Source organism: Anas platyrhynchos, chromosome 1 (assembly GCF_047663525.1).
Source record: "Anas platyrhynchos isolate ZD024472 breed Pekin duck chromosome 1, IASCAAS_PekinDuck_T2T, whole genome shotgun sequence".
NCBI classification, from domain to species: Eukaryota; Metazoa; Chordata; class Aves; order Anseriformes; family Anatidae; genus Anas; species Anas platyrhynchos.
In genome coordinates, this window is record NC_092587.1 from 173,449,546 (window position 1) to 173,473,277 (window position 23,732).

Here is a 23,732-nt window from a genome sequence, read left to right on the forward strand (position 1 = left end):
ATTTATCACAATGGATTTTGAAATTCCATATTTAATATTTTAAAGAAAGCAAAATAGATACATTTGTGCTGCAGACAGTTTACTAAACTAGCATACTAAAAGGGAAAGGTTTTTAAAAATATGTATTTGTGCTTTTCTTTCTCTCCCTCTCTCTCTCTCTCTTTTTTTTTTTTTCTATTTAATACGAAAGCAACACATTTATTGAAGAACAAGCAAAAATATTCATAAGGATCAAAACCTGAAACAGTAACTCACATACAAATTTTATTGCTAGCAAAAGGTCCTTTAACTGCACAAGCATACCTAGACTGTCTCCAGTGGAAAAAGTTCCTGTCTATATGCATTCACAAAGAATAAATATGTTTTAAATGTTCGGTGTGAGCAGCATAAGTAGCAAGAAAAAAAAAAAAAGTGTTTTCAGAAATAAAGATTGATTTTCCATTTTTGTTATATTTCTCTGTGGAAATCCCTTACAAGATGAGGGCTCCTTAACACTAATTTACAGTAATAACATGTTGATGGTATCAGAGGTATTTTACACACTTGAATTAGAAAAATCAGAAAGCAATAACTCAGGCATTGGTGTCAAACTGTTAGCTTCTAGAGAAGTCTGTTTAGTCCTGGATAGGCTCTTTGGTAACTGAAATATTAGGCAATGAGAAGGATAGCATAATCAGGCTTACAGATGAATTCCCAAAGGATATATATATATATCCTTTTATATATATATATCCTTTTATATATATATATATATATATATATATATATATATATAATAAATATATATATAATATATATACATTTATATATATATTTTTAATGATTCTACTGTTTGGTTAATTTCTACCTAAATTCTTTCCTTAGTATGTTATCTCCTTTCAAGCTATCCTTACTATGTGCTATGCTACTCAGGTGTCTATATTGTGAGGCAGGAGAAAAAGCATGAACCTTCTCAAGCATCATGATTACAGGTTGGGTAGAACTAGAGGCTGTAAGGACAAAGGAGTCCTTTGGCTCAGAGGACTCAAAAAATTATAAATAAATAGATTAAATAAATAAAAGATATGGTGTAAATGTTCCAGGAAGCAATGTAAGAACTCTCAGTGCAAGGAGGGGGTATTTACATTTCACTTAATGTTATCAGAATAATTTTGTCACCCACAGTCCCGTTAGAGATGCCTCAGGTATACATCCTGGCATCCTGTCCTGTCCCATGCCATTGCCACCAACACCCCTCCCACCCCAGATATGATCACATGAGACTAGTTCTTTTGAATATCCTTTAGCAAACTATAGGGCAGGATTCATCTAACTTATTTTACACACGTACTTTACAGTGGGATGAGTGCGGAGCTAAATGTAGACTAGCTGAACTGTAGATCTAAAGGCAGTCAATTTCTACATTTGTTCACAAAAGTTACTATGCAGAATTCTACAAGTACTCTCCCTAGAAAGCTAGAGCACTCTGCCATCCTAACTACTTCCCTGTAGTAATGTCACTAGGGATTATTATTATGAAAGACTGTAAAGGATGCAAATTCATTTTCAGGGCACACTGAGTTTTATTGAACTACTAATTCCTCAGCTCTGTGATATAAAGATTCCTGCAACTGGCTCAGAATTGGTGCCTCATTTTTAGTAATTAATAGGAAATTTGCCTGTGAGATACAATGTAATTAGACAATTTATGTACTAAAATAACACTCCGTAAATTACATTTATTTCTTTATCAAGAGGATTTCTCTTCCTAACTTCCTAAAAGCTTTACTCATCTTTGCCCTATAACTCAATTACTTACATCCACTTGTGAAGCTCTTGACCTTCAGGGAATAGACTAAGCCACTCCCTTGAGATCCCTTCCTAGCAGTTTAAGTAATGAGGAGTCAGCAATTGTAATCATGAAAAGAAAATTATTTTCATCAAGAAAATGTATGTTTAAGCTTGTCAGAATGATCTCTATATGGAGTATAAAGTAGACATATGCAAAAAATAGATCATAATTCAAAAGTAAGAATGATTTCTTCTTCTTATTATTTTTTATTATTTTTCTAAAGCACAGAAATTCTATCTACAGAAAATAAATAAATAAATAAATAAAACAAAAACAACTCATAAAGAATTATAAAACTTCCTTTAATTCCTTTTTCTAGTTTCTAGGTAACTGACGTTTGAATTTTTTGGCCTTACTCAGACTTCCCACAGGGAATTAACTAATTAGCTCACTGAGCCACTGTTAATAATTATTCTGAAAAGTCATGGACATCGAGTATAGTATCAGAGGATTAAGAAAAGAGGCTGGAAAAAAAGCCAGGTATGGCATTATTATTATTATTATTATTATTATTATTATTATTATTATTATTATTATTATTATTATTATTATTATTATTATTATTATTATTATTATTTAATGACAAATAAAACAACCCTAAAGATTGCTACCAAGAAAACTGATCCTCAGTACCCTGGGGAGAAAAATATATCATGAAATAAATACTAAGAGGAAACAAAAATCCTCAAAGACTTGATATTGTCTAAACATAAACATTAATTAGTATGGCTTGATAAATAACACCAAGCATCCATGGTTTTGTGTTTTAAGAGCTGATAGGAAAGTTCCTACTGATCAGAAGAAAGGAGGATGCACACCACCTTACATGTTTCCAAATACCTCACAGAACTACTGTTTGAGGGCCAAAGTGACAGGCAGATTTTATCTCTGCCAGAAGATATTTATATTTCTTACTCTAAAGCTAGGGCAGCTCTAGACTGGGGGCTGTTAAGATCCTTTCCCACCAGAATTTTATAACCCTCAGTAAAATCTTTGTGAGCTTTTCTTCCCTCCAGTGCTTTGAACAGACAGTGCACACGAAAGCGCAAAGCCAAACAGTCATATGCTGGACAGAAGCATGCACAGGGACAAGAAGAATGCTGTGCCTTGCCTTTAGCAAGGCGGATCCACAGCACATATAAAGCATTACAACCTCAGTTACTCAAAAGAAAGGGGTGTTTGGCCAATGATACAATTAGTAGCAGAGAAATGTTAAAAATCTGAACATCAGTTCCCACTCTCTGAAGTTATAAAGACCAAAGGTATATCAACACATGTATCATAGCATGTATTTTAGTAATAAACACCATGGTTTGACGATTTTTGACTCATAGAAATCTAGACTTTCTCTTTTTTTAAAATAATTATAAAAACATAACAAGACAAATAAACAAACATAAACATAAGACCTGTTTGTGGAATAAAATTGTAAATAGAACTGAATAAACAAAACACAATAGATTTTTTTCTAAAAGAAAGACTTTATTTTAGATATTTTTTCAAGATAACATGGAAAACAAAGCAAAACAAAACACAAAACATACAAACAAAGGCAAAATAGTTTTAGTAATATTTAATGCTTTTAAAAAAATTGTTCAATCATTCAGATTTAATGGGGTAAGGAAACTTGTCTTTTTGGACACCTCCAGTTCATCTTTTTTTTGTTGAGGGATTTTGATGACAAAATATTCTTGAAAATAAAAACTGTTTTAATATGGAATAACCAGACTTCCCCTATAGTTTTCTATCTTTACGTTATTAAATACATTATGTTAACTTCAGGGGGCAGTGCCGACCTGGTTCAGGAACGGCACGGCGACCAACCCCAGGCCGCTCGGTCTACTGGCTCACTGACACCAATGTGGTGGATGGCAAATGGTGTTTATTGTCGAGTCACATGGTGTTATATACCGGAGGCCCATAACGTCACTTCCGCTTGCTTACATCACAGGCCACACGCTACTGTCCATCAAGGGAGGGGCTCCACCTTTCCGTACAGCACGGCATCTTCCGGCCGCCAGACACTAATTACCCACAATTATTTATTTTTTCATTTTTCATTCATAATGTGGCTGTTCTTATGAACTTTTGCATATTTTCAAAAGCATTACAATGATCTCTCACAGATCATTGATTTGAAATCAATGCTGATAACCAGTCTTGCGAAAGACAGGAACCAGGAAACTGCACTATGAATCTGTGTACTAGGATGTAAGTAATTGAGAGATACAGAAAGATGGTAAAGACTCACCTTTGGTAAAGAGAATTAAAAAATCTAAATTAATTAATTGCTTAGACTAAATATTGTGTCATATGCCCTTTGCGTAACAGTAATATTTAGCCACAGATAAGCATTAAGATATTAATAGCCATAGGCTTAGATAAACTTACATACACAGTTACTTTGTGTGGTCAACACTACAAAGATAGTGAGGGCTAATGAAGGAAATATGAATGGTTTAATGGATTTACTGAAGTCCTACATGTCATGGCTAAGCTTGTTCTACTACTAGTAATGTGGAAACATCATCTGAGTATCTTTTGGGAACAAAACTATTATCTTGATCCAAAGCCATCTGAAAACTCCTGTTGGCTTTATTGGGTTTGGATCAAGCACTTAATTTTTAATATCTTTTTATCTACCTCAAGGTTGAAATCTTAGTTCAGTCTGGAATAAGCTGTATTGTGTGAAGGTCATGCATTTAAATCATTTTGCTTTTCCACAATCTGATAAAAGGAATTTTAAGAAATATGCACTTAAATAGAAATAATCTATTTTTAATTATTTTAAATTAATTTTTGGAAAAATAGCATATCAAATTTATAACAAACATTGGGTGTTTATAATGCTTTTTAATAGAACAAGTTAACAGAATCCGTGGCTGGAAACAAATATTCTCTAGACATCACAGAAGGTAAAGTTGCTTTGAACTGTATGTGAGATTGTAATGCTTGAATTACAAAGTTGCTATTAAAACTCAGAGACAGGACTGGCCAAATGCATGAAGTTCCTTTAACAATGAATTTTCTGAGTAGTAGCAGTACAATGCATGCACAGAACAAATGGCTGGCTTCTACTCAGTGCAAATTAAAAGCCTTTACTTTTTTGACAGGGAGTGAACAATTTATCACGTCTGACCATAAGGTCATTACATTGCATAACACACCATAATGTCACAATGGAATGATGAAATGCCAGCTCCCAGCCAAGTATTTAGAGAGTCATGTGCCTGTATACAAGAAGCCAAATTACTACAGATTTCTGCCCAAAAGCAGAATTGAAACAATTAAAACAAAAATGCAAAATGATGTCTGAAGAGTTTATTTTCAGAAAATAGCCTTTCATAGTTCTTGGATTTGGAGGAAGTACATGTGGATCAAAAAAGGATTAAAAAAAAATAATTAGGACAAAGATTGGCAATATATTTGCACCAATGAAACAAATACTAATTCTGTTCCTCCTGCACACACCCTTTGAAATAAAGAATTAATGTAAACATAAATGGATGAATTCAGGATATTATTGATATAAAGCAACTAAATATGTAAAATCTAATTGTTAGTTTAAAATACCATAGCCATATAAGAAGTAAATATGTGCCTTTCGATGCTCTGGTTCTCATTATCTGAAGTTTTTAAAAAAGAATAGATTTTTCTTAAATATGTATTATAATCAATTAATTGTGACTCTGAGTAGCCTAAATAATGGGTGTCAGTATAAGAAACAAGATCAAGGATACACATATGTTGGTTATGTGTTGGTTAACACATATGCAAAAAAAAAAAAAATCAAAACAAACAAAAAAATAGTATTGACTCAACGTCCTGTTTGTCTTCACTCATATCCCTGTTACAGTTGTAGTTTTTTCTCCCTCAGATTAGTTCAGAAGGATTGGGAGCTTTAACCAACTAACAAAAAAGGCCTCTCACTACAAGAAGGACATCAAGGTGCTCAAGAGAGTCCAGAGAAGGGCCACAAAGCTGGTGAGGGGTCTGGAGAACAAGTCTTATGAGAAGCGGCTGAGGGAACTGGGCTTGTTCAGCCTGGAGAAAAGGAGGCTCGGGGTGACCTTATTGCTCTTTATAAGTACATTAAAGGAGGCTGTAGTGAGGTGGGGGTTGGTCTGTTCTCTCACGTACCTGGTGACAGGTCAAGGGGGAACGGGCTAAAGTTGCGCCAGGGTGTTTTAGGTTGGATATTAGGAAGAACTTCTTACTGAGAGGGTTGTTAGACATTGGAATGGGCTGCCCAGGGAAGTGGTTGAGTCTCCATTTCTGGAGGTCTTTAAAAGATGTGTAGATGTTGAACTTAGTGATATGGTTTAGTGGAGAACTTGTTAGTGTTAGGTCAGGGATTGCACTCGATGATCTTGAGGTCTCTTCCAACCTAGACAATTCTGTGATTCTGGGGAAAAAAAAAAAAAAAAAAAAGTGTTTTTTCCTCCTACTTTTCTCCTGTGAACTTTTGGAGACACTTTTTCCAAATGGCTCCCCATAGACATTCTTGTTTTCACTGTTAACTGTCACTGCCATATCCCTCTTATCCCTCTGAAAATATCAGCTTTCATATCAGGGAACTGACATAATTAGTATATAAATGATAAATGTCTTATCTGGATTTTATGAAAATAACCTTTTATGAATTCCTACTTTAGAACTTTATTCAAATTAGCTTCATTATAAGCTGTGATATTCTTGATGAAAATCAGGAATAAAAACAACAGGACAAGAATGTGTAAGATTTAACTACTACAGAAGATTCAACATTATTTTCTTACCCCTAAAGAGTCAGGTCTTCCATGGGTGTATTGTATTACCATGATTCTCAGGCAACATCTCTTCCCACATAAAATAAATAAATAAATAAATAAGTAAATGAAAAAATAAAATAAAATAAAATAAAATAAAATAAAATAAAATAAAATAAAATAAAATAAAATAAAATAAAATAAAATAAAAAAACTCAGCCTCATACCACAAGGTTCTTAAAACATCTGGAGCTACCTCACATTGAAGAATGTGCTGACTGAGGGAATATGCATTATTTCAAAGAACTTCTCTGTTATCTTTCCCACAAAATCCTTTCCATGCTGTTCAAGCAGTTTTAGATAATGATATATAAGGGAAAAACTCATGTATTAAGGGAAGCTGACTATTTCAGGATTTCAAGTGCCACATTTTATCATCAAAACTGGATAGTCCTTAAAAAGGTCACTGAAAGTAATGGGTAATGTTTTTTCACTGATTGAGCTTTTTTTAAACAGGAAAATAATTCTTAAAAGTAGAGATATAAACAAATAACTAAAGCCCCTCAAAAATCTCAAAACATCTTTGAAATTAAGTACAAATATCAATTAGCATGATGTAGACCAGTATTTTGACAATTAAAAAAAGCATGAAAACAAACAAACAAACATACAAAGGACAAAGAAATCAAATAAATCCATCTGGAAAATGAGAATAAATAAATAAAACAGGAAAACAAAATGATTCTCCAGAATCAATTACCTTAGCAGTTCTAATAGGCCAGTGGATTTGTCAGATTTTTAAAAAACTTTTCTAATTCAATTATAGATGAAGGTAAGCTCTTGTTTTCATAATATATTTATGCTCTATTATTCTTTTTTTTGTACTACTCCCAAAGTTTCATATTGCTCCCAAATGGATATAAAGTACATGTATATTTGGAAGGCAAGAGAAAGGCAACAAAGAGACCTGATTTAAAACTTCTCTAGTCATATTTTCAGAAATATTGATTGTTTCCAGTGAAAATTACATTATTAAAAGTGCAGAACATAGTTTGTTAAAGGGATAGATAAATTCCTGAAAATCATGCCTTAGAATAAAGAAGAAATATAAGGGGAAATATAAGGGGAAAAAAAAGAATAGAAGGGAAAACAAACAAACAAACAAACAAACAAAAAAAAAAACAACACATGGGAGTGTAAAGTTATCTGTGATATTTGCTTCTTCAGGAGCTGAAGTACACATAGAGAGATGTCGTGGTTTAACCCGGCCGGCAGCTAAACACCACGCAGCCGTTCGCTCACCCTCCCCCCTCCCTCTCTGGGACGGGGGAGAGAAATGGAAAGTGAAGCCCGTGAGTTGAGATAAAGACAGTTTAATAAGACAGGAAAATAATAATAACAATAATAATAATAATACAATGATGACAATAGTACTACCACTAATAATATGTACAAACAAGTGATGCACAATGCAATTGCTCACCACCCGCTGACCGATGCCCAGCCTAACCCCCAAGCAGTCCGGCCCCCTCCCCCGGCTAGCCACCCCTATATATTGTTTAGCATGACGTCAGATGGTATGGAATACCCCTTTGGCTAGTTTGGGTCACCTGTCCTGGGTCTGTCCCCTCCCAGCTCTTGCTGCACCCCCAGCCTGCCTGTTGGCAGGACAGAGCAAGAAACTGAGATGTCCTTGGCTTAGTACAAGCACTGCTCTGCAACAATTAAAACATTGGGGTGTTATCAACACTCTTCTCATCCTAAGCCAAAATACAGCATTCCACCAGCTACTAGGAAGAAAATTAATTCTGTTCTAACTGAAACCAGGACAAGAGAACACATAGATCTGAGCTGGCCACAGGTAGGCCTTAGCACAGAGCTGTGCCCATGGCAAAGGACAATGCCACATTAACACAACACAGCTGTTACAAGGCTTCTGGACAAAGTGAAATTATGCCTCGGTATTGTGGAAGACCAGTTGGATTTTGGACATTTTGTTGCATTTTGTATGTTTGATCTCATCTGTGTATACAGATCCTGTTTTACAACTCCAGGTTCCCCATAGGGATAACCTGCAAAAGCATCTTTACATTCCAATCAGCTTTACTACACTAAATACCAACCTGTTGAGCAGGAAGCATGTTGTTTTTATTGCTGGCTCAAAAACAAACAAACAAAGACACTTCTTGAAATTGGACAGGAGATAAAATAAGTATATGTAAGTCTCTATTGTAGCTATTTTTAAACTTATATGAGGGTCGCATCTCATACACCTACTTATAAATTAACAGACTTCTGTGTTAAACTGTATAAATACAGACCAAAACAGCTGCTCCCATCTGAGAGATATTTCAACACTGACTTTGGGACACAGGATAACTGTAATTTTCTGCAGACTTTTGGGAAGAATTTTTACAGTTGCTCTCTTTAAGGATGATCCACTTCCTATAAATGAATATGTTTTATTCGACTTGATTCTCAATGTCTCTAATTGCAGTAGTTGCTGAATAGCCAGAAATCCCTGTATTGTGTTCAAAACAATCATTGGCTTTACTCTGGAGATCTTTTCAGTTGGCAATGTGTTACAGAGGGTTCAGTGAGACAGCCTTTAGAATGGCATAAATTGGTTGTAGAATCCTAGAGATCTTATTTTCCGTTCCATTAGAGGAAAATATGAAATCAGATCCTTTACATGGCATTTGGTTTATGTGATTTCCAGTTTCAATGCTAGGAAAAGTTTCCAAGCACTGTGTGAAACTATCATGAATGCCTTGTCAAGGCTGGATTTGGCGTGATCCATTGAGCAATACAGGCTCAAATTCAAAAGGCTTGACACACAGGCTTTTCTTATGAAGAAAAGCAGATCATGTGCAAATCTATTTTTTTTCATCCATCTCTTCCAATGGAAATAAGATTTGGATTGAAAACATGTAGATGGATCTTTACACTATAGATTTTTGTTAACCAAACTTATTTCACTCAGAGATTGCAACAGTCAAATCACTGTATATTCACTACGTTACTTTTTTTGTCTGTTTGTTTGTTTGTTTTTTTCCAGGCAGATTCACTGCATGGAAACTGGTCAACACACATGAAATATTAAAAGCAGTAAGTACCTTTAATCCCTTGGGTTTCCAAAACAATGCTTTGTTTTTAACATTACTCCAAAAACACCTGAAAATTAGTGATTTCTTTCACATGTTTATATGTGTCTTCTATCTGTCAAGTGGTAGGAAGGATACTTTTTTTTTAAAAAAAAAAACTTCTACAAATGTAGAATATCGTACAAGAAGTATGAGAAAGTGAAAAAAGTCATTTCAAATTGCATGCTTTTGCATGCTTGACACCAATGACTTATTTGGATTAACAGTTGTTAGCATGTAAATTCAGTCAGAAAGAAAAAAAAAAAGTTACTTGAATGGATGCACAGTGCACATCTGTGATGTCCCTGAAGATGAAGATGTGCTATTGCTTTATTTTGCAGTGTGATTGCTCCTGAATGTTTTATTAGCCAAACATTGTATTTGAGATATACAAATAAATAGGTCGTTCTTAGTATGGAAATCTTTTCCCTTCCTTTGTGTAATGGAACAGAATATTTGCCTTACCTCAGAGCTTCATACTATTTAGCTGAGAGGCATACTTTTTGAGTTGTTTTTTTTTTTTTTTTTTTTTTTTTGGTACCCTTCTTATTTTGAATATAAAATATTCACAAAAACTGAGGTCATACAACAGAACTGTAATTAATGCATAGCTTCCTGTCATTTCGCTGGGGTATCATTTCATGATGCAGCAATCTATTTTGATACCATCCATTGCCCTGTCATTTATAAAGCAGTCTGAAATAGTTTGCTTAGTGTAATCTGTAAAAGTCTACCTGTGCAATAGAGGTAGGCAACAAATAAATAAATAAATAAATAGCCTTTTTCCATTTTTCCCCTCCTTTTCCCATTTTCTGACCTTGAAATGGCCATTGAATAGTATGTTTTTACATTATTTACATAATATTAATATATTTTTGCACTATTGTTGAAAGCAGTTTTACGGGGCCTGGAATACGGTACTAATATCTTACCACAGCAGAAAAAAAAAAAAAAAAAAAAAAAAGAATTATGAATTTACTCACCATATATATTACCTCTTCTCAGAGGTTAATTTGATTATTCATCAGTTCCCCTCCTCCTCCTCCATTAAGAGTCCTGATACTTACCTTCAAATTCCTGACCGTTCTCTCAGCTCAGTATGTTAAGTAAAGCTTATCATTTATTCATGCTTATCTCAGTATAATAAAACATTAATTATAGTATCTAGAGGGTAAAACATCCTGATACATGGCTTAGGTTTCTCTATCCCATTCTTCAATACAACATTTGTCTTTACTCACCCCAATATGCAACCTGAAATCCTCTAATTCACATTGTCAGGAAGAATTCCAACAAGAACCTTTACAAATATTTGCTTATATGAGTATAAGAAGACCATATATTAGAAGACTAATATATGAATATATGAAGACCAATGCTTTTAACTTTCAGAAATGTAAGATTATTGACTCATAATCAAAAGATATAGTAACTGGCAACTTTTTTATTGTATGTAAAACAGTCCTCTCAGAATAGTACTAGGGAGCAGAATGTAAAGCGTTCTTGTTATTGAGTGACAGTGCTTAGCTCAGGACTCTCACTAGCAAGATTTGGCAGATTCAGAAGGAAAACAAACAAAGAAATATTAAATCATGTTTTTGGTTACCAATATTCATTCAAAATTTTATTTTCTGAAACAAACAAGAAACAACACAATTTATACAACAAAAGTTTGAAGTGAAATAAGATGACAGTCAAAATGTCTATGTTTGGGAAACTGAATCCACTTTGTAGACCTAGTCAATATACTTGATAAAGTCTAAAGCTTTGTACATCTCCCCACAAGTACAAAGCTGGTTAGCGAAATCTCTCTACAGATATCGCTTATTAATGCTTAGGGCACTAAATGCCTAAATTTCATACAGATACCTATGTTAGACACCTACATTTTACTACGCAATTGTGGAAATGAATTCCTTAACCTTTAAAGATTTAATTGAGGGAAAAAATAATCATAAAAAAAGTTATTTTTTATCCATGGTAAATGAATTTTATAGTTTAGAAAAAGTAATATGTTAAAATTCTAGAGTTTCTAGAATTTTAGAGAATTTCTAGTTTCTCTGAATTAGAATAACCATTTTCCCTTTATTCTTTGATATTCAGAACCACTTTTTCTAATCTGTTCTGTGAGTACTCTGTACTTCTGATTATATACTTTACAATTTTCAGTATAGCCTTTGATTTCATGAGAAGTCCATCTGGAAACTGGAAATTTTCATGCATCAAGTTTTTTTTCCATGTGTGAGGATGGATGGCAGAATTTTGTGTTGCATTGTCAATACTCCATTCAAAACGTTTAGATAGATAATAATCACAAGAATTGACAGGCACTTAACCAACAGATTGAAGTTATCTTTAGTTCTTTTTCAGAGAATGGTATTTAAATGCTACAATGAATAATAAGCAAATACCATTATATGTTACGTTCACTTCAAGTACCAAACAACTGTGTATGAATTAAAACCCTAACAGTAGATTTTAAAATTAGCTTACAAATAATTGAATTGATATAATTCTTCTATGATGAATGACATGATTATAGGGTCTTATTCTTTTCATTGTTTTCATGCATTTATCTCAGACATTACCTTTTATATTTACTGTACCAATAATAAAAATACTTTATTTATTTATTTGCCTTCTAAAAGGCTGTTTTCAAATCATAGATTTTTTTCTGATAAATGTTGATTTCTTTTTACTTAATATGCATTTTAATGATATCATAAACTTCAGTTTCATGCCATAAATTACGTATTGATCAAGATATCCTGGTCCCATATCATGTAACAATCAATGAAGAAATACTTTTATATCATTTAAAAATTCAGTTTTACTCATAGTGCCAAGTACAAATAATTTTGTTGTCAGAGCCACTAGAATGTTTGTGTATTGAAGAATATTCCAAGTTCTGCAAATTTCTGCAAATATACCTTGATGAGCAAACTCCTTGAAATTTAAGAACATGTCCATGAAATGAAGCAAAATGAAATACCTATAGGATTTCAGTGTGCAAGGAAAAAAAAAAAAAAAAAAAGACAAAATAGAAGAGAACACAGTCATAAAGTAATAATAGAGAGAAGACAAATAGGAATTTTGACATTAATTCAAAGGAAAGTGGGTCCAGATCACAGTCTAGGAAAAAATAAAGGGAAAGAATTTCATTAATATTAGTGAAATCTTTTCATTTTCTGGATGTGCAGATTGTCTACTTTCAGACCTGCCCAAAATGATGATGGAGATTTTTTTTTCTGCTCTCTTCCTCCTCTATGGAAATAATGTCTGTTCCAGAATGTTTGACAGCTATTATTGCTTCCTTATTAACTCCAGCATAATGGGATCATGAAAAAACCATAGATCCTGCTCTCTATTTCTCTGTACCTTCTCTGTTTGTTCAAGGGTCAATAAGATGAATAGCACTGGTTTAAATCTGAATATTCTGACCACAAACTATAGCCTGTATTTAGAGATGATTTTTACTGTCACTTTAGGCCTAGTACATCTGTGTACTCCAAAACTAACTTAGATTAGAGATCAGAGCTTGAGATCTCTCATATGTTGATATTCCTAATGCATTTTTTTTTCCTCTTGAACTTCAGTGGAGTAATTCCAAGATTCCAACATAAATTCCAACATAAAGTTGGTAACAGATCTGTTGCCAATCCTCCATAGACCTGTGGTCAAGTTTTGCTCCTTTTTTTCTTTCCTTTTATGTTAAAGTCTGGAATTTTCTAAATTGAGACAGTAGAATTGCTGCCTATATAAACTGAAACAATTGGCAGAAGAATTTTATCCTATATATTTTGTGTGTTGTTTGTCCCGCTCTACTCTGCGCTGGTGCGGCCTCACCTCGAGTACTGTGTGCAGTTCTGGGCACCACAGTATAAAAAGGACATGAAACTGTTGGAGAGTGTCCAGAGGAGGGCTACGAAGATGGTGAAAGGCCTGGAGGGGAAGACGTACGAGGAACGGCTGAGGGCACTGGGCCTGTTCAGCCTGGAGAAGAGGAGGCTGAGGGGAGACCTCATCGCAGTCTACAACTTCCTCGTAAGGGGGTGTCGAGAGGCAGGAGACCTTTTCTCCATTAACACCAGCGACAGGACCCGCGGGAACGGAGTTAAGCTGAGGCAGGGGAAGTTTAGGCTGGACATCAGGAAGGGGTTCTTCACAGAGAGAGTGGTTGCACACTGGAACAGGCTCCCCAGGGAAGTGGTCACTGCACCGAGCCTGACTGAATTTAAGAAGAGATTGGACTGTGCACTTAGTCACATGGTCTGAACTTGGGTAGACCTGTGCGGTGTCAAGAGTTGGACTTGATGATCCTTAAGGGTCCCTTCCAACTCAGGATATTCTATGATTCTATGATTCTATGATTCTACTTCCTTCTTGGTATTAGTATTTTATAGGATAAACAAAGTTACTTCAGACTTCAATCATGATGTGGCATTCCCCACCCTTGTGGGGGTGGGGGCTATGGTAGGCTATGTGTTTCTATTAATAAAACAACAGTAATTAAATCATAACTTACTGGAGAAAAAAAAATAAAATAGAAAGATATTTACTATAGCTTTGTTTTAAAATCATCAGAAAAATTGTCAATAATCTGTAACTGGTCTTTCACAAGTCCTCTGCTACCCCAAAATTTCAAGGCTTTTAAATTATGTTATGATACCGTGGAAGTATTCACAATCAGTGAACTTTTAACTTTGCAGTCTTTCATCTTAAGATGACTTAGTCACTCATCACATATCAGTATTGGGAGCTATATCTGCATTTATAGTAGAAGTGATACAAATTCACATATTTACCTTTAAGAGCATCAGATGTGCTATATTCTCATTACTCAGGCTTGCTTATTTGTTAGTATAATATTCCCAGCTGCACCAAAAATACATTCTGAATAAACATCAGAAAGAGGACATCTTAAATACCTGACAGTGTTTTTATTCAAGAAAGGCTATATATAGATAGGATCTCATCTCTTTACCTTCCTATGTGCACCTGTGACTCCTAACTTCAGTGAGAGAGACCTGTGATGTAACTGGAGAACAGAATTTGTTCCCTAATGTTTTTTTTTTTTTTTTTTTTTTTCTTTTTATTATTTGTCAAGAGAAAATAGGAAATACGCAGCTTTTCTCCAAAGTTCTATTTTGGGTCTCATTACAAAACTGATAAAGCTCCAAAATTTTTGGACTCCAAGATGATGGGAAGAAAAACAAAGCTGCAGTTAGATGAAGGCAAATAATTTTTATTAATGGCAGTGACTACTCTGGTGCTATAGATAGGAATAACAATGTTATATATTTCCCATTTCATTGAGTAAAAAGAAAAGCAAAGTGGACTACAAAAAGATTTCTTTAGTTACATTTTCCCCTGCTGGTTACTCTCACTTGTCATTTATAGTGTGGGCCTCTCTATGAATATAACTGATCTGACATGACTTTTTATTTTTTTTATTTTTTTTTTCAATGCTAACTCTTCCTAGTGTGACAGAGATCATTCTTCATCTCTAAAGAACCACATGAAGTTAGATGGTTTGAAGGTTGGGGTATGGAGAGGATTTCCAAAGATAAAAATTTAGCACAGCCTCCAGGCTTCAATGGCTAGGTCTACATTAGCAGGTAATTACTTGCTAATAGTACAATAGGAAGAGTGAATAAACTGAGGTTGTTCTTACAGCTACACTCTGTGTGGTCTGGGGCTTTAATTTGGGATAGATTAGTTCTGTCTCTGAGACTGAATATTCCCATCTTACATATGATACAAAACTACAAAAAGTAAAGGTATTCCACAGCCTTCACTACACTGAAAAGTGTCACCCTGGCCTTTCTTCTGTGGCAGGCAAATGATAGTAACATATCATAGCCTGCTCCAACATGGCTCATTTAAAACCTCACTAATGGAAATGAATCTGCTTTCTCTTCCTGCCTGTGGTCTTGCCTGTTTGCATTCCTACTCAAGTCCAATTAACACACCATTATTAAATTGCCTTGGGGATGTGGGAGGACTAGCAATGAAAGTAATATTCTCTTTGCAGAGGCAATGTAGGTTTTCCTTTGAGTTGACACCACTGTGAGCTACTCCTACTTCAGTATTATAGCTTAGCATTTCAGAAAATCATATATATGTTAAAGGGAGTGGCTAGCTCTCATTCCCTCTTGTGAAACCTTACAACACTGAACCCCTACTGATCAGTAACCTGACCAGGTTAGGGTCAATGCTGTAGGTAGAATGGTGATCAAGACCTCAGATGCCATTCTCTAAAACCTCTTGTTTGAATAGTGTGGGTAACAGCAGTAAAAATTTCTGGAGTTTGGTCTGCAGGTTCTTAAACTGTGCGTGGAAACTATGTATTGAATTATCTATTGATAAATTTGTGGATCATTTCAATGTGTTGTTAATTACACATTCCTAACTTGGATCCATGGGGTTTCTAGTACTTTCTTTGAAAGGATATAATAATAAATCACTCTACTTCATTCCTTCTGGAATATAGAGAAATGTTACCTATCAACCTCACTATCAGTCATACGTTTGTACCTGAACATGCAAGATACTAACCTTAATACAGTGCAAATGTACTGTGCTTTTGTTTGTCTAAATCTAAGATAAATTGAAGGGGATGGGGGAGGAGGCAGGAAGCATTTAGTGCCTTCAAAAATATGTATGCTTTCTACAGAAAGAAGTAATTATTTCCACAGAACTGCTAAACACCCATTTTGCTTGTTTAGTTTGTTCAAGACTAAAAGTATATAAAACAATAAAATTATATATATATACACATATATATATGTGTGTGTGTGTGTGTATATATATATATATATATCTTGCTCTGAGTGCTCTCAAGTACAGTGGATGAGAAGGTAATGGGGTCACCAAGTTTGTGTTTTCTATTTCAACTCCAGGCCCATCCACATCTGAGACATGTGCCATCAAGGCTGTACAAAAACCCAAAATGCTGCTTCTCTTCAGAATTCTGAAGATCTCACTGAGTTCTCACTGATAATAAAGTTTGCTGTTTCTGATTTCAGACCATGTAACAATACAGCAAGCTGTGACTGTGTTCCATTCCAAATGATAGCATGTGTGCACATGTGGTAAAACACACTATTCTCTTCCCCTGACCCCAAAGCTCACAGCCTCCAGTTAATCCTCTTCCTTCAGCCTGTCTGCTAAAACTAGAGATGAAAGCCTGCACCTGATGTCATTCTTGCAAACAATTAACCACCTGAGCCTGAAGTGGCTACTCAAAACCACAGGAAGACAGATTCATGAACCAGTCAAGTCCCAGAAGCGGTTTTGTTCTGCCACTGTTTTCTTTGTGTAGCACACTGAGGTTTGTTTGTTTAGTGACATGACAAAAGTTTGTGAATGAAAGAAAACAGAGAGGGGAGAGCAGAGGAGAGTTACAATCACCAAACATGGTGATTGTAACAAACAAACCAAACAAACCAAACAAACTTGGCCACTAACTGCTCTGTATATGGAATAAATGAGACCTCTCCCCTGCTTGTTACCGTAGTTTGTAGACAGATATTCAGAAGGCCATACATGTATAACAGAAAACCATTCTATGTGTGGCTCTTTCACCATATCATCAGCTCATAACACAATGTTTTCAAAGAAATTGAAGCAGTCATCTGCATTGGTCTTTAGATAAGACTGTGGTGATTGTGTTGCTACAGTGTGGCTAGCCACTGGGACTGAATGACTGAATTGGACTCACAGGGACCACAGACTGGGAAGGCATTTTCTGAGATACCTAAATGCCAGGCAGAAGATTCTCTTACAGCTCAGAGCCCCGGGTCAGCTTTTAAAGACAAAACAGCCTTTACGATCCAGTGCTATGTGTCATCTCTCTGCAACTCTGAGACCAGAGCTGTCATTCTTCCCTTCCTCTGCACATGTAATAATGACAAGTACAGAAGAATATATATATATATATTTTTTTTTGCCTGGTTGGAAACTAAAGTGCTGATACATGAGACAGGAGGTTCCTGATACAATCTGTAGCAGGGAGCAAGCCAGAAAGGCTTGTAGAGCAGTGCCAGATAGGTTCTTAAAACTTTCCTACATGGTGACCTCAGGACCTTAGGGGTGAACACCCAGTCCAAAAGCAGTCCTGGTGGTATCTTCTCATCTGAAGACCAGCTGAAGAGCTATGTATTAGGTGAATATCTTCTGCATTGCACCCAAAGGGTAGCTGTTGTCCTGATTTTTCAGTCGTCTGGTATGAATTCAGACATTGTTTGCCTACTCCCTCAGTATCCATCAGTAATTAGATACTTCCACGAGGTTAGATGACACAAATATTTAACCCTCTCATGACACTGTTATTTCATTACGAATGAGCTCTGTCATTTCCTTGGGAATGCAGCTAGGACCTTGCTGAATATTCAGAAATAGCTCCTGCCTTTGCAAAAGACGGCAGTGATAAAGGGGATATAAGAAAGAGGGAGACAGAAAATGCAAGCAATTTAGGAACCATGGGTGGAAGTACACAAGTAAAAATGATATTGATCAAGCGGAAGTGTGTATAAGAAAGCACATTAGTCAAGGACCTGAGAGGTAGTGGGCAATAGCAAATGTGAAAGTATGTATACATATACTTCCAGTGGAGTTGAAGGAACTTCTATTGAAGGAACTCATGACAGTGTGGACCACTTGGTTCAGATCACTATGGGTCACTTTTCTGAAGCAAATAGAATGAAGATCTTAGTTTACCTTCCTCCAGGAGGAATCTGGTTTACACTCACTTAAACAACTACTTGTATGAATCAAACTGACATGCTTTTTGTGGTATGACAGGGAATTCACTTCAAAGCCATTCCACTGCTCTGAAACAAAACACTGATGTTTTGTCTGAATCCTCCATATAGGCTGTATAGAAATCAGCAAGCAGTGAGGTGGCATTATCTGTAGTTGCAAATATAGAAGGAAACCTACAAACATCTCCAAGTGTGTATGACCAGGAAAGATCAAAGAGTCAGTTTTCCTCTTTACTGAACATGGAAGTTATACCTGACTCCCAAAAGTTTATTTGAAGCATCCCATTGCATTTTTGCTCAGATGATGATGTGGCATTGAAATGTATACTATTTTATCAGTGTTTCTTTGAAATATTCCTTTTAGTGTAATTAGACATAAGGCATATATAATTATGGTATCTTTTTTTTTTTTTTTTTTTTTTTTTTTTTCCAATTTTAATTTCTCTACTGTTACGCTTATCTTGATGTAAAAAAATATAAAAGTCCTTTCTCTAGGGTAATCCATGTATGGCACCAAATATAAAAAATATACAGTAACGTTCTTTTCTCAAACAATACTACATCTAACAGCATAGTAGTTTTATTATTGCTAAGTTCCAATACAAGCTGTTTCTCTTTCTGCTCTCAGGCAGACAAGACAAAACAAAACAAGTCTTTGAGAAGTAAAGACATACTTAAAAGGAAAGTGTACACATTTGTATCTGCATAGTATTCTGATAAGTCACAGGAAAAAAAAAAAATCGAATAATAATAAAAAACACCAAAAACTAAACAGAGATAAATAGAATCATGAATAATGCTGAGATAACACTTTCGTTTTTTGAAATAAATGATGCCACTGTAGAAATCTATCACAACTCATTCAGCAGCTGATAAAAGGTTATCACTAATCTCTCATTCTTAAAAATACATACATACATACATACATACATACATACATAAAAAGTCCGTATTCAAATTATTTTCCATTTACTTTGGACATTCACAAAACTAGTCTCATATACCATTACTCAGCATTGTGAGTATAAATACCTTTTACCCATGTCTTTGCCCTACTTCTATCTCTAAAAAATGCTTTAGAAATGGAGATGTGAGAATTACTTTTCCATTTATCCTGTCTTTCTTTCTTTGCTCTTTTCTAGGTAAAGAGGCAGCTGCAGTCCAAGAGTCTGAGTAGTGTATTCACAAAACAGGATTCACAAGATAACTGGCCTTCATCTTGGTGTTTGTCTATATATTGTGAAGATAATGGAATGTGAGGAGTTTAAATTGGCAAAGTTATCTTGTTATTTTGTCTGTAAATTTATTCAGATAAACTGACATAAACCTCAGTTCTTTGGGATCACAGACAACAACTTCCTTGTAAGAAGTGCAGAATGTGAATTACTGGGTGCCTCTTATCTTCATTACAGCTCTTTACTTTTTTTTTTTTTTTTTTTCCCCCAGGTTTCAGATCACAAATAACTTCAGAGAAATCTAGTGTGATCATTAAGGACTGTATGCAGAAAATGTCAGACTTACATAGCTGTAGAGCCTCGGCAGGCTTCCACAGCATGACAGCTTTAAAGCTGAAAAGTCTCAGTGCACTATCCCAGTGAAACTCAGCCACCATCTTCCCATCTGACTGAATTGAAGCACAGAGGCGCTGTTGAAATACTACATTTAATTCAGGACATCTCTGTTCTCAGGAATAATTCATAGGGCCACTAAAAGGAGTCAAAAGGGAACCCCATGATTTTTTTTTTATTTTTTTTTTCCTTCTCATGGTTAATATGCTTCAGCTTTGCATAGTTCCATAGCATCCTTGTTCTTTTTGACTGCCACTTACCAAGCTGCATGCAATTTATTCTGCACTGGCACAGAAGCAGTTTGAGATATCTCCATTTTGATTATTTTTTTTTTTAATGAAATCTAGAATTATTTTTAGCTTTCTATATTGAAATACAATATTAATAATTATATAAAGATATTAATGATCAGGCATTCTCAGTCCTTGCAGTAGAGTAAGGAGTAAAACAGAATCCTTTCATTAAATGATTAGATGTTTCAAAATTCTCATAATGAAATCTGCCCTCATTGCAAATTTCCATCTTTCTGAAACCAGTCCCTGTTTCTAACCAACTACATTTTGTTTTTTTTTTTACTATTCAAGGGATAAATGAACAATTATGCTACAAAGTTGCTTGTGCTGCTCTGTCGGCTGAGCTACATTTTTTCCTCATATGTTTACTCCACTTCTTACCCTGGGCTTGGAAAAGACATCAAGAATGTGAAGGCAGGAAGAGGAGAGATAGGGCAAAGGGAATGAGACAACCTATTCCTAACCATCTGGTTCATGTAGGACACAATTAATATATTGTTTCTTTTAACAGAAAGAGGTTTTAAAGCCTCTTTACAGCATGAGAAGGAGAGGAAGCTAATTATAACTTTAAAGTTGTTCCTGGGACTTTCAGTGTCCTAGGGTAAATTCCAATAATACATGTATATCTTACTCCTTTCACTAGTGTTTTCATAATAATGACATTAAAGTGTACATTAAAGGGCCTGTAGCATGAAAATACTGAGGTCCACTCAAACTTTGTTTCTGATTAGACAGAATATTTTTGTTGTATTCATGGATTTGAGTGTCCCTGCAGGCCAAAAATAACCAGAATCAAACATGTTTCTGGTTGTCTGTACCATCGCAGAAGACTTTGCTTCAAGGTAAATGGGAGTAAAGAAACAGGTTATGTTATCTGTAACCTGCATCTCAGGTTACTTGTTTCTCTGTGATGAACAAGTTTAAATAGTGCACTAGAAAAATTCAGAGAATGTTTATTGTTCTGAGCTATTCCTGGCTTAACTGCATGTAAGTCGCAATACAGTCTCTTTTCTCTCAAAACCTTGACATAAGAGCAGCAATTTGAAATATGATTGGAAACTGTAAAGGGTTTATATCTAAATTGTTCTTTGTACAGTCGTATAGATGAAAGTGCTGTTTTCTGCTACCTAGTGACATACATCTGCATTTTCCCTGTCTGATACACAAAATCTGAACTTCAGTGACTGCAAATTACATTTAAATTCACCAGTAAGGTGCTGTGATGGTGTCCTGGTTTCAGTTAGAACAGAGTTAATTTTCATCCTAGTACCTGGTAGAATGCTTTGCTTTGGCTTAGGATGAGAAGAGTGCTGATAGCACCCCGATGTTTTAATTGTTGCAGAGTAGTGCTTATACTAAGCCAAGGATGTCTCAGCTTCTTGCTCTGTCCTGCCAACAGGCAGGCTGGGTGTGCAGCAAGAGCTGGGAGGGGACAGACCCAGGACAGGTGACCCAAACTAGCCAAAGGGGTATTCCATACCATCTGACATCATGCTAAACAATATATAGGAGTGGCCAGCCGGGGGAGGGGGGCCGGACTGCTCGGGGTTAGGCTGGGCATCGGTCAGCGGGTGGTGAGCAATTGCATTGTGCATCACTTGCTTGTACACATTATTAGTAGTAGTGCTATTATCATAATTGTTATTATTATTATTATTGTTATTATTATTATTGTTATTATTATTTTCCTGTCTTATTAAACTGTCTTTATATCAACTCACAGGCTTCACTTTCCCATTTCTCTCCCCCGTCCCAGAGAGGGAGGGGAGAGGGTGAGTGAATGGCTGTGTGGTGTTTAGCTGCCGGCTGGGTTAAACCATGACAGATGGATGGACCATATTTGCCCCCCCAAAATTCCAGTAATTCATTATCCCAGGAGCCACATTTTATTTGCTAAAGCAGCACCTTGAGGTTCCACATATAATTAAAAATCTTAATTACATTGGGAATTAATGATCTTTGTAGGTCTCTTCCAAATGAACTATTCCATTTTATTCTGACAATTCTTCACTTGCAACTAATTTATTGGAATAAATTGGTAATCTCTGGTCCGGTCCGGTCCGGTCCGGTCCGGTCCGGTCCTGTCCTGTCCTGTCCTGTCCTGTCCTGTCCTGTCCTGTCCTGTCCTCTCCTCTCCTCTCCTCTCCTCTCCTCTCCTCTTCTCACCTCTCTTTTCTTTTTCTTTGGATGGTTCTATCTTGAGCCAGGAGTTGAACCTAATGATTCTTGTGGGTCCCTTACAACTCAGGATATTCTCTGATTCTACGATTCTATGAAAATCATTATCTGTTTTGTCATAAGAAGGATCTTTTTCCACCCATTGCATAAAAATTCTGGAGCATTTTCTCACCTGCATAAACAGTGTAGTAGCTGTTAGATAAGCAATAATGAACCATTTTACACTACAGCCAACTTCATCTAAATTCTATAAGCAAGTGAAATGCACACCTTTTCTGCTGGAGATGGTTCCAGACACAAAACAGATCTTTTATTCAGAACTCATCTATGAACTGCGTGATAGTACTGAACCAGCCCCATAGGATGAAGAATCATATAAAAGGATAAGATCCTTTCTGGCATCAGAATACAGTGCTGATTGGAATGATCTTAACAGCTTTACAGCAGCAGTTACAAGTTTTTATTTTTGTCTTGAGCAAAGCTCAAGTTCTTGTAAGCCCTTTTTATAACAAAAAAGCTTGTGTAGCTGTGCTGATGCTCCAGACAATAGACGTTGAAATTTATAAAGTAACCACTTAGACTGTGTACAAATTTGCACTTTTTCTAGTTGACCTTCATGAAGAGAGGGACTCTTTGTCACGGAGTGAAGTGATAAGACAAGGATTAATGTTTTTAAACTAAAAAAGGGTAGTTTTAGATTAGATTAGGAAGAAATTCTCCACTATGAGAGTGGTGAGGCACTGGAACAGGTTGAGCACAGAAGTTATGGCTGCCCCATCCCTGGAATTGTTAAGACAAGGTTGGATGGGGCTCTGAGCAACCTGGTCTAGTGTGTGGCATCCCTGCCCATGGCAGGAGGGTTGGAACTAGATGACCTTTAAGGTCCTTTCAATCCAAACCGTTCTATGATTCTAGTTTCCTATTGCCTATTTCTATAGCCTGTTGAGGTCTCTGGATGGCAGCATGACACTTTGGTGTATCAGTCAATCCTCCCTGTTTTGTGTCATCTGCAAACTTGCTGAAGGTATGCTCTTCCCCAGATCCAGATTATTAATAAGTTAAACATTGCTGGACTCTGTATCTATCAATGGGGTACACCACTAGTTATTGACCTCCAACTAGATTTTGTGCCAGTAATCACCACCCTCTGTACCTGGCATTCAGCCAGTTTTTAATCCACCTTGCTGACTGTTCCTCCAGTCCATG

General features: G+C 35.7%; 1 long non-coding RNA gene across 1 annotated transcript; it reads right to left on the minus strand.

Annotated features, from left to right (window-relative positions):
- Positions 1-3,354: 3,354 nt before the first annotated feature.
- On the minus strand, positions 3,355-8,096 carry LOC140001490 (uncharacterized). Its single transcript, XR_011806731.1, has 3 exons — positions 8,063-8,096; positions 6,610-6,669; positions 3,355-6,236 (listed from the first exon to the last, which is right to left on the minus strand). It is a non-coding gene; the product is annotated as an uncharacterized lncRNA (long non-coding RNA).
- Between the last annotated feature and the right edge of the window lie 15,636 nt (positions 8,097-23,732).